This window comes from Delphinapterus leucas, chromosome 19 (assembly GCF_059928025.1).
Source record: "Delphinapterus leucas isolate spDelLeu-1000000601 "Yukka" chromosome 19, BTC_Dleu_Yukka2, whole genome shotgun sequence".
In the NCBI taxonomy this organism is placed as follows: domain Eukaryota; kingdom Metazoa; phylum Chordata; class Mammalia; order Artiodactyla; family Monodontidae; genus Delphinapterus; species Delphinapterus leucas.
Window position 1 is genome coordinate 6,740,518 of NC_143147.1, and position 8,693 is coordinate 6,749,210.

At 52.3% G+C, this 8,693-nt stretch overlaps 1 long non-coding RNA gene across 2 annotated transcripts in view; it reads right to left on the minus strand.

Annotated features, from left to right (window-relative positions):
• Positions 1-3,997: 3,997 nt before the first annotated feature.
• The window catches only part of LOC149744729 (uncharacterized), a 35,200-nt gene continuing 30,504 nt past the window's right edge, over positions 3,998-8,693 (minus strand). For both annotated transcript variants that reach the window (XR_016388809.1, XR_016388810.1), the window contains exon 3: positions 3,998-8,647. This is a non-coding gene — a long non-coding RNA (uncharacterized LOC149744729). The remainder of the gene's footprint in view (positions 8,648-8,693) is intronic.

Consider the following 8,693-nt stretch of genomic DNA (forward strand, 5'->3'; position numbering starts at 1 on the left):
AATTCCCAGCTGGCTTTTCTGCAAAATTTGAAAAGCTGATCCTAAAATCATATGGAAATGCAAGAGACCCAGAAGAGCTGAAACACTTTTGAAAGAGAACAAAGTTGTAGGACTCACACTTCCCAATTTCAAAACTTACTACAAACCAACAGTAAATAAGACAGTGTAGTACTGGCATAAGGACAGACGTGAGTCAGTAGAGTAGACTTTAGAGTCAAAAACTAAAGCCTAACATTTATGGTCAATTGATTTTCAACCAAGATACCAAGAAGATTCAACGGGAAAAAGGACAGTCTTTTCAACAAATGGTGCTGAGACAACTGGGTAAGCCACCTTCAAAAGAATGAATGTGGACCCCTAACTCACACCATACACAGAAAGTACCTCACAGTGGGTCACAGACCTAAATGTAACTAGACAAGTTTTAGAAGAAAACAGGAGTTAAATCTTCATGATTTGGGGTTAGGCAGTGAGACCGAATGCACAAATGATCAAAAAGAAGCTTGAGAGACTGGACTTCATAAAAATTTTAAACTTTTATGTTTCACAGAACACCATCAAGAGAATAAAATGATATTCCACAGACTTGGAGGAAATAGTTCCAAATCATATATCTGATAAGGGATTTGTATCCAGAATATATAAAGAACCTTTACAACTGAATAATGAAAAGACAAATAACCCAGTTTAAAAATGGGTTAGGGGGCTTCCCTGGTGGCGCAGTGGTTGAGAGTCCGCCTGCCGATGCAGGGGACGCGGGTTCGTGCCCCGGTCCGGGAAGGTCCCACATGCCGCGGAGCGGCTGGGCCCGTGAGCCATGGCTGCTGAGCCTGTGCGTCCGGAGCCTGTGCTCCGCAACGGGAGAGGCCACAGCAGTGAGAGGCCCGCGTACTGCAAACAAACAAACAAACAAAAAACAGTGCAGCTGTTTTGGAAAACAGTCTGGCAGCTCCTCAGAACGTTAAACACAGAACTACCATATGGCCCAGCAATTCCACTCCTAAGAGAAGTGAAAACATGTCCACCCAGATACTTGTACATGAATATTCACAGCAGCATTGTTCATAGTAGCCAAAAAGTAGAAACAACCCAAATGTCCATCAACTGATGAATGGATGAGTAAAATGTGGTCCATCCATACAACGGAATGTTATTTGGACACAAAAAGGTATAAAGTACTGACACCCTACCACATGGATGAATCTCAAAAACATGCTCATGGAAGAAGCTAGTCATCAGACAGCACATTCCACTTTTATAAAATGTCCAAAGTAGGCAAATCTATAGAGAGAGAAAGTAGGTCAGGGCCAGCCTAGGGCTGGGGGTGGGGAGGTATGAGGAGTGACAGGGGTTTTTTGGGGGTGACGATAATGTTCTAAAATTAGATTATAGTGATGGTTGCACAGCTCTTAAGCAGATGAACTTTGTGGCACGTAAAGCATCTGAACAGAGCCGTTTATTCTAGAGGGGGCAGGAAAGCTGGGCAGACAGATGACCAGGCGGACAGGAAGCCTGTGTTATGTACCTTTTTATACTTTGTGGGCTTCCAGCCTGTGACTACCATCTATTCACAAAGCAAACTTATAAAGCAAGAGGCTTGGGAATTCCCTGGCGGTCCAGTGGTTAGGGCTCGGTGCTTTCACTGCCGGGGCCCCGAGTCGATCCCTGGTCGCGGAACTAAGATCCCGCAAGCCACACGGCACAGCCAAAATATATATATAAATAAAGAAAGAAAAGCAAGAGGACCTAAATTAGGAGTTTGGGATTGGCAGTTACACATTACTATATGTAAAATAAACAACAAGCTCCTACTGTAGAGCACAGGGATCTGTATCCAATATCCTGTGATAAACCGTAATGGAAAAGAACGTGAAAAGAATATAGAGGTGTGTAACTGAATCACTTTACATCAGAAACTAACACAGCATCGTGAATCAACTGTACTTCAATTAAAAGAAGATAAGCAGAGGACCACACAAAATTGAAGAGACCCCTGAGCCTTCTCTCATTTGGGGAGAGGAGGGTGGAAGCTGCCACCACCCCACCCACAGGGAAGCGATGGCCAGCGGACAGCAGGTTGGGTCGGACGAGGGCAGCCTAGGAAGCCTCAAAGACCCATTCCTGGTCAGAGGTCACCGAGCCACTGGACCTGACAGGGACACAAGAGCCCACTTGGCCAGATGGCAGACACCCAGCTGACCGGATGTCTGTGCTGTCCCTGCCCACCCCTCCTCCAACACCACCAGAACCTACATAAAGTCCCAGAGCCATCATCCAGCCCCAAAGAAGGGCAGGAAAAGCCCCAAATTGACACTGGCCAGCAGAACAGAAGCCGTGTTGACCACGGGGAGAAGGGGAGAGCTCTCGCAGGTCTGGGTTTGTGGGCTGGGCTCATGGCCCGGGCTCTCCCGCATCCCGGCTGTCTGCCCGTCTCCCTCACATACCTGGCTCTGTAGGCGCTGGACCAAGAAGGGCCTCTGTGGTCCAATTAGTTTGAAAAACACTGGGCTAAAGAAAGCCAAAGTTTTGTTGTTTTTAACTGCAGCCCTTCTCAGCGCCTTTGCTTGTGGCTCTTCAGGAGGGGCTCAGGCAGGTTCAAAGCCTTTCTGTGTTTTTCTCAGGGACTTCTGGTGGGGGAGAGGCTCTCCTTCATTTTACGACCGAGGAAATGGAGCCCAGAGAGGTGAAGGGACTCCTCCAAGGTCACAACAGCGAGTCGGTGGACAAGGGGAGGCAGGCCCGACTCTGCTGCTCCTGGCGGCCTCTGTCAGTGCCAGGTCCCAATTCTGACAGGTTCCCGACTCGTGGGCCTGGGCCTGGGCGGTTCCATCCTGTGTCAAGGCGACCTCTTGTTCCTTCCTGGTCCAACTCTCTCAGAAATCTTAAACATCCGAGCCCTTAGCTGGGAACACATCTGGGGATGTGGTTGCTTGACACAAAGGATTCCCATCCAAAGGATTCACAGAGGAGATGTGCTCCCTGCCAGACGTGTGGTGGACAGAGCAGCCGTGGCCCCTCCAACCCGGCCGTGGGTCCTATCTGCACAGTGAGGGGCCTGGACCCTTCCCCTTCCACCTGCTTTAGCACCCACGCTTCCAGATCTGGGCCTTTGAACAAACCTTCAAAACCTGCCCTGATAAAAATTCTATAGGATAAATGATCTGGTTTCTTTGATAAAAAAATTTTAAAAACAGCAAGGGGAAACATGAGACAGAGTGGGCATGTTCTAGTTTAAAACATATAACCAAAACGATGGTGTTTGGATCCTGATTGGAACAAATCATCTGGAAAAGACATTGACAAGACAGTCGGGGAAGTCTGAATACGGGCGCTTTGGTGACACAAAGGAATCATTGTTTGCAGAAGTCGTGGCATGAGAGTTTTGGGGGGTTTTGGTTTTTAAGGAGTTTTTCTTTTTAAGGGAGACACACAGAGGTATTTACAGATCAAAAACGCGCTGTTTGCATTTGTCTCTAAAGTGATCCAGCGGGGTGTGGGTAATCCTGGAAGTGTGGACAGTGGTCGACGTCTGCAGGAGGGTCTGTTAGACACTCCTGATGTTCAAAACACGTCCTGGCCCATCTGGCTGTAGGTCCTGGGGCCAGCTTGGGGTGGGAGGGAGAGGGACTTCCTGCCTGTGAGGCCGACCCTCCAACCTTGTGGCTGCTCTCGGGAACGCAAGGCCAGACCCCCAGGGCCCCAGACCCAGGGCTCTCCACGTGCACGGGCGCGGGAGGCCCCGGGGCAGCCCGAGCTTGCCTGTCTGCTGTGGGCACCGCTTCCCCTGCGTCCCCGATGCCACGCAGAGACCCAGGCGGAGCCCCTTGCGCCCACCCCCACCTCCCCGGCTACTCACATGGCTCCTCCTGGCCCACCCAGCTCCGGCCACCTCGCCTGCTCCGGCCCAGGCCACTCATTACTCAGGACGTTTATTATTAGCCTAGATTTGATTAGTGCCCGGGCTGCACTTCCTGGGTTTCCCCCCAGCTGTAGGATGTAAATCAGCGGCTCCCCTCCCTCCGCGCTTGCGCCCTCTGTCTCGGGAGCTGAGGGGTGTGGGCCCAACCCGATGCTCCAGGAGCCCCCCACCACCACCAAGCTGTCCGCTGAGCCCCCAGGGTGCCCTGCCCACGGGGCCTGGTCTCCTGCCCCATCACACACCCCAGGCTGCATCCAGGGTGGCCTGGCCTCCAGGCATTGCTCAGGGCCCTTCCCCCTTCCTCTACAGCCCTTTCCTATTTCACTGCCCCGTCAGCTCCTCTGCTCCTTTCTTCAGGCTCCACTGAGGTGTCAGTTTCTCTGGGAAGCCATTCCTGACTGCCCGAGGCCGGGTGAGGTGCCCGTTCTCTGTGCTTCCTGAGCCCCGGCCTTACCCCCATCAGAGCACTTGAGAGGCTGAACTAGAGCCAGACAGACTGGGCTTGCGTCTCGCCTCAGCCACGTACCAGCAGGAAGCCTTGGGGGCAATTTACGTAACGTCTTGGTGTCTCTGTTTCCTCTTCTGTGAAGTGGGTATGAAGGTACAGGTGGTGATGAGAACGGGATGTGTGCTCAGTTCAGGCCTCAGAGCACTTCCCTGGCGCAGTGAGTTCTCAGGGCTCGGTGTCCAGGCGAGCACTGCTGCCGTCATCAGTGGTCACTTTATTCCCGCCTTCCCAGCCTCCGCGGGGACAGGGCTGGAGGACGGCACGTTCAGAAGTCACCGGAAGCCCGTGGAGTTTGAGGGGGACTCAGGGTGGAGGGAGAGACCAGGCGGCCCAGGAAGACGTAGGGCAGGGCTGCTGTGAGTGGTGGGTCGCGTGGCAGAGGAAATACGAATGACTGGATGACCTAAAAAGCACCCAGTCTCATCAATAATCAGAAAAGCTGGTTTTCACCCACCCGGTCGGCAAAGTCTTAAAGCGCGGTAATACCGAGAGGAGGAGATCGGGGGAAGCCTGAGCTTGGGCCCGCGGGAGGGAGCGTGTTGGTACCTCTGTGTGGAAGGGGACCTGCCAGGGCCCCGTAAGATGGAGAACCTACGCCTGATCCATGGCCCCGGAAGCTGTCCTCCAGGGGCCACAGGTGCACGAGTGTGGAGCAATGGAAACAGAGCCAGTGCCCCCCCGCAGCGATGGCGGAGCACGTGAAGCTCGAGGGCCATAACCAGGAATACTACGCAGCCGTCAGACAGAGCGAGACAGGTCTGTACGCAGTGACATGGAGAGACTGTCAAGACCGACGGTTGAGTGAAAAAAAGGAGTTTGTGGCATGGTTCTTGCAGTAAGGGGCCTTTCCGTGAGACAAAGACGGACAGGCCTCCTTGCCTACGATTGTGTGCGCACAGGTGTGGCAGAGCTATGAAAAGGATGGGCACGATGACAGTGATCCTGCTGGGTAGGGCAGGAGGGGACCAGGCTGGGGATGGGGTCCGAGGGGCTTCAGGCCTGTTTGTAACATTTTTATTTTTACACGGAGGTACATATTCCTTGTGTCAGTGAAAAGTAACAAGCCCACGGCTGGGCTGTCTGGGGATTTGTGAGCCGGGGCAACCACAGGGCAACTCTTGGAGTGGGGCAAGCCCAGCGTCCCTGTGGGATGACCTCACCGCGTCCCTCCGTCCCTTCTGCTTGCACACCCCCGGTGCCGGGGCTCTCACCGCCTCACAGAGCAGCTGGCTCCCAGGGGGTGAGCCGACTGTGCCTCGGTTTCCACAGTCACACGCGGTCTCGCCCGGTGAGGCCGCCCTTTGGAGTTTTAACACCGGCGCAGTTACCCGTGAAATGAAAAACAAACAAAATCCAGCCTGGCTTTGGGCGGCGAGAATGGAATGATGGGGTCCCCAGCGTCTCACTGCTAATCACAGCTTGTTAACGCTTTTGCTTAAACGCTGTTTACAATTAATGGATTGGATCGACTTTCTGTTTTCTTTAATTAGAGGTGTAATGTACGCACAGTAAGAGGCAGTATTCTCAGTGGGCAGGCCAGTGACGCTTACCTGTGTGCAAACCCAGGCAGCACTCCCCAGATCAAGACCTAGAGCATTTGCAGCCCCCAGAAGCAGCACACCCCACCCCACCCAGCATAACCAGTATTCTGACGTCTGTCACCACAGATGCGTTTTGGCCGTTCCTGAACAGGGAACATACAAACAAGATGGTCCACTTTTTTTCTGGCCTCTTTGCTCCAAGTTAGATTTTATGACACCAGGCAGAACAAGTTGGGGGACCTTTGGGGGTCCCTGGGGGCCTCATTTTCCCCTGCCCAAACGATGATCGTGGAGCTCAAACAGAACCGCAGCCCGTGGGACCTCTCCCCCACCGTGCCGCAGGAATTGTCCCGTGTGACCCACCGTGCTGGGCTCCCTCAGAACAGGTGCCGAGGCTTCTGAGCCTCATTCTGAAACCAGCCCTTTCTCAGCCGTCTCGCGGGAGGCTCGGGATCTAATTTTAAGTTCCACAGTCAAGGGGACAGAAGAGTTTTGAAACCTGGAGCAGAGACTCTGGTACCTCAAGGTTGGGAGCTGGCTCCGTTACATGTGTCCTTAAAAAGGTAGAATGAGCACGCAGTGAAGAGAGGTTCAAATGCTGTGCAAGGAAATCCAGCACAGAGGACCTCTCTCTCCCAGCGGGAGGCTTGGCTGCAGGCCCGTGAGCTGATCTGGGCACACGCGTGTACGTGCCGCCACGTGATGGGTTTTGCCTTATCACCCCCCCCATTTTTTTCTTACAGATGAATAAACACACTGTTAACAGGCTCCTTTTTTCACTTAATATATCCTATCAATCAAGTCCTTATCTTTTTAAATGAGCTCTTCAGTGGTCACCAGGCAAAACAAAACAGCATTGCAGACGCTATTCTAAACATTCCCCGCCTTCATTTCGTACATGATTTACCTTCTCCGTGTCTCATGCAATGGCTTGAATTCCTTAAGTGGAGTTACTTGGCCAAATGAACGTTCCGGTGGGACTGCTCCACTGTCCGCATGTGCCTGTGAGGTTTGGGCCCAGAGCTCCCTGCCCCCAGACCTTGTGTGCGCCTCCCTGGGGCCTGGTGTCCGCTGCCCCCCGTGAGGCCACGTGGCTGAGTCTTCTCTGAGAGAGTTCCAGAGGCAAGACAAAAGCAAGAGTCCAAAAAAGGACATTTCTTAGAAATGCAGTGAAAGCCCTGATTTTCATGATGCCAATTTACATATACGACTCAGATGTGCTGAATTTCCTACATGGCTTTGATTTGTACTAATTTCTCAGAAATGCTAGAGACCGGGACTTTAGCAAAACCCACTTCAAAGAAGGAAAAAACCCACTTCAAAGCGGCTTCTTCACAGTGAATTCCCAACCTTTTGTGGGAAGACCTATTTCCCATTAAAAAAATTTTCCCCTCAAAACTTTTTATTATGAAAACTTCAAACCTCAGAGAAAAGTTAAAAGAAAGGTGAAATGAATACCCCCGGGAGCTCCAGCGGGTTGACCGGTGTTTACATTGGTGTCTGTCATCCACACGCTCTCTCTGCCTGTACCTTCTGCGGACCTTAGAACACCCCTTCTAGATGCTTTGCAGCGTCTTCAAAGAAGATGGACCGTCTCTCACACAGACTGTCATTTTCACACCTAAGAAAATCAGTGATAACTTTAAGGGCATCATCTAATATCAAGTCTGTATTTAAGTTTCCCAATTGTCCTAAGAAGCTTTTGTGGCTGCTTCCTTTTTTCTTATTAAATTTATTTTTAATTTTATTTATTTTTGGCTGCGCTGGGTCTTCGTTGCTGCGCGCGGGCTTACTCTAGTTGCAGCGAGCGGGGGCTACACTTCGTTGCGGTGCGAGGGCTTCTCATTGCAGTGGCTTCTCGTTGCGGAGCACGGGTTCTAGGTGCGCGGGCTTCAGTAGTTGCAGCACGTGGGCTCAGTAGGTGTGGCTTGTGGGCTCTCGAGCGCAGGCTCAGTAGTTGTGGCGCACGGGCTTAGTTGCTCCGCGGCATGTGGGATCTTCCCGGACCAGGGCTCGAACCCGTGTTCCCCGCATTGGCAGGCGGATTCTTAACCACTGCGCCCCCAGGGCAGCCCGTGGCTGCTTCCTTTGATTCAGGATCCAGCGAGGGGCATCGGTTTGTCTCTAGCCATGTTTCTTCTAGAATCGTCCCCTCGCTTTTGCTTTTTCCTTTTCTTCTCTCTTCTTTTCCTGTCTTCTCTTGGTTTGACATGGACGCGGCCTGTCGTGTGGAGTGTCCTACGGCCCCTTCTCTGCTTGCTTTCTCCCTGTGTGGTTTAACACCGTGCTCGTCCTCTGTGAGTCCTGAAAGCTGAATGGTGGCTCTGACGGCTCCCCTGGATCACACACTTTGGGGAGAAGAGCCCTAGGTGATGGGTGTCCTTCCTGTTGCATCTCATCAAGTGGAGCCTGGTGTCAGCTCACCTCCCCGCCCCCCGCAGTGACACTGACAGGACCGCCTGTTACGGTGGTGACACCAGGTATCCCCACGTATAGGCCCCGGCGTCCCCCCAACCAGTCACTGGAGGCTGATGCTTTGGTATCTTGTGCGTCCTGGTTCCCAGCCGCCTCGGTAGATGGCTTCAGCTTTCACTGAGGGTCGTGGCTTTCCAAACCTGCCACTCCTCCTGCGTGTCCCAGCCTGCGTTCTCTATGAAGGAGAACTTCCTTTTTGTTTCCCTTTTTGAAAAAGAAAAATACAGAAAATAACCATGAATAATATAAC